Below are 3,309 nucleotides of genomic sequence, written 5' to 3'. Positions count from 1 at the left end.
GCAAAAAAAAAAAAAAAAAAAAGAACTGTGCAACAAAGGTAAAGTAAATTAATTTCTTTCTCTCTTCTGTCGTCCTTCCTGACTGATACGTCGATGGATCGACCGGAAAGAAGAGAAAATATACCCTGTGGAAACGTTCTCTTGATCTTTTAATAAGTGTGCGAGGATGGATGGATGGTCTCGCGTTTAAAGGATCAAGAAAAAAATTACAGGGATGCAAATGAACAAGAGGTGAATATAGGGGAATAAGGGGAAATAAATAAATAAATAAATAAATAAATAAGTAAATAAAATGATGGAGATATAAAATATCGTATTTACAGGTAAACTTTGGAAATGTTTGGACACCTGTGACGCGTTGTTGATTCCCATCGAGCATGAAACAAACGGTATTTGAAAAGAAATATCATAAATAGTATATAAAAATACAACTAGATGTGAAAACGATATACGTGGAGATACATATGGTGACCCTGTGAGAAATAAAATTTTTGAAAACGATGCATTTTTCTTTCTTTCTTTTTTTTTCGTTTTTCTGAAACTTGAAAATTACGAAAGATAATTTGAAATTTCCAGCCTCGTAAATAATTATTTAGACATTTGGAATCAATTTTTTTTTCGAGTGTTATAAATACAATAACCGATCAAATTAAATTCGTTTCGTGAATTTAGAATGATAATTCGACAATTTTAATCACGAATCACGATTTCTCATTTCATTAAAAATTTCATAAAATTCGTTAAAATTATTCATGGCATTAATTCCTTGCCTCCCTCTCCTCGCATTAATGAATCCGGACGCAACATCGGTCATTGTAATATTACATATTTCTCGTGTAAAATGTTTCGAATATTTCCACTGTCAATCGCAAATACGCAACTTGAAAGCTACTACCTCCGAGAGAGTTTGTTCGACACCAGTTTCAGTTTTCTCTCCGTTATTTCAACAAATAATCGTACAAATGCAAAAATTGTATTACTTCGTGCTGATGGAATCGTTAATAGTTGACAAAATTGATAAAGTGAATTCAAAAAATAAAAAAAAAAAAGATACGTGGCAAGGCGAATAGAAAATTTTATTTTCTAACCTTAATATAATATATATAATATATATCGTTACAATCACGATACACGAATGAATCAACGTATAACGTTAACATCGCTCAATGACGATTACTCGACACTGGATTAATAATGCCACTACTGATAACGATTGCAAGTTCATAATCCGTTCGCTAATTAATTAACGCTATTAAGCTAAATCCTTGCCACAGAAAATGTCATCGTACCCTGCCTGCTCAACGGGTATCCAGGAGAATGGATTCGACGAACGCTATGATATATATTCCCGCCCAGACTCTCCCGTGACGCAATCTAACGCAATTTCGATTGATTCGTTCGCGACCAGCGTGTTGTACGTGTGTGCGACTTTTGAGGTCGCGTAAGAGTCGGTCGGAAAATTTGAAAAATTCCCCCTACACTCGCGGTTCACTTGCTTAAAATACGATCGAAAAATCGAGGAGACCGGATGTATGATCCAGTCCAGGGTGAAAAAGAAGGAAAGAAGAGGAAGGAAAAGGAGAGGAAAATTAAGAGAGTACGTATGCCATTCCGTCGAAGATAATAAATGGCAAGTGAGAGTGGATTTGCGGTTACTGCATCGATTATTCTTTCTTCTGATTTTTCTATTTTTTTTTCTACGAGTGTTTTACGAGTGAAAAATGATTTAAAATAGGTCGACGAAAAAATAATATATATATATATATATACGATTTCTTTTGAACGTTGTTCGAATATGGCCGGGTATACATGTCGAATTGAAACTCGACACCGAAGCTTTTCACCCGTTGATAAAAGGAAATAGAGAGAGAGAAAGAGATGAGTAAAAACGAGAAAAATACGACAGACTTTTGGTAGGTAGTATTACAATTTAACTGAATATTGGGTTTTTTTTTTTTTCGAAGATAGTCACGGTTAGTTAGGTTCGATTGCACGTTGGAAACGGTATCGATTGTTTAATTAGCGGGCACAATAGGCACACGTGTCTAACAATAGAAAGGACTTTCTGCTGGACAATGGATCCATTCGGCCAATTTTCTTCTTCAAAACATCCAATTAAGCGACTTACAAATCGCAATTTACGGAAGATGGTCACACAATTGTTGCAAGGTGTGTGGATTTTTTATTAAACCTTTTTTCCCTTCGGTTATGTCTAGTTCCACTAAACATTTCTACAGGGAGAAAGTGCCATCTGACCGGATCGACTTCTTTCTTTCCCATCCGCGGCTGACGGCTCCCTAAAAAAGTATCGAGTCGAAGTCGCTGTTTAATTATTCATTAGACGCAGATCAACGCGACATCAACGATTATTTTGTTACCGAATTTTGTTGACGAATTTTTGCCGAAAAGAAAATTAACGAACCGCGTGTCGCGTACGATAATTTCGAAATTTTCTTCCCAATGCTTTTTTTCTCCAAATGTTTTGAATTATGGAAAAATTATGGAACGCGTTACATTCTTGCAATTCCGCGTTTCCGACACTCGAGTGTTACGAATATTAACACGAATTTCGTTTAATTTTATAGTTAATGAAACCATTTTCGAATCATTTTTCCAAGCGTTTTTCATTAAACATTTCCCTCTTTTACGTACTTAATTCAAACGTATAAATACGCATTAAAATAATAAATGGTTTCATCTGGCGCAACGTGGCCATAGGATAGGGAAATAAGGAAAATTAATTAAATAAACTCACTCGGGCCGCAATGAACAATTACATCGCGTTTCGAATATATATATATATGTACGCGTGTATATTAATCAACTTTTAATTATCTCACTTTTTTAATTATCTCACGATCAAATATGCAAACAAAATGTAACAGACGTTTATCTTAACGTCATTGTTTCATTTTAGATGAACGTAATACACTTTTTTAATACAACGTCTTATCAGAATCGATGATTACCAGGAAATCATTTTATTAATTATTAATGTTAAACATCAAGGAGGAAACAAGTTTACAAAGAATTACCGGAAATTTTGCACATTAACTTTCTTAGAACGTCTTGGAATGGTTAGTCGACACGCGATGTAATATCGAATGTAACATTGGCGAGACCTTTGCTGACCTTTGCGAGCAAACTTGAATTTCAAATGATGTTGAAAAGCCTTTGTTTGACTATCAACTGATCTTAAACGAGGTCTAATCTGACTATAAAGTGACCGTGAATAAAGCTTGTTTGACTTGACGAAACGATCTTGATCGATTTCCCGCCAATATTTAGAGTCGTTCTCGCGATGAATTT

General features: G+C 34.7%; 1 protein-coding gene across 1 annotated transcript in view; it reads right to left on the bottom strand.

The window, feature by feature from the left end:
• LOC102670651 (1-phosphatidylinositol 4,5-bisphosphate phosphodiesterase-like) overlaps positions 1–1,830 on the bottom strand; it is a 28,766-nt gene extending 26,936 nt beyond the window's left edge. The window contains exon 1 of the mRNA XM_031508724.1: positions 1,825–1,830. The gene's annotated coding sequence lies outside the window, so the exon portion shown is untranslated. The remainder of the gene's footprint in view (positions 1–1,824) is intronic.
• Between the last annotated feature and the right edge of the window lie 1,479 nt (positions 1,831–3,309).

Source organism: Apis dorsata, unplaced genomic scaffold (assembly GCF_000469605.1).
Source record: "Apis dorsata unplaced genomic scaffold, Apis dorsata 1.3 scaffold_8, whole genome shotgun sequence".
NCBI classification, from domain to species: domain Eukaryota; kingdom Metazoa; phylum Arthropoda; class Insecta; order Hymenoptera; family Apidae; genus Apis; species Apis dorsata.
This window is presented reverse-complemented; position numbering and strand designations above follow the sequence as displayed.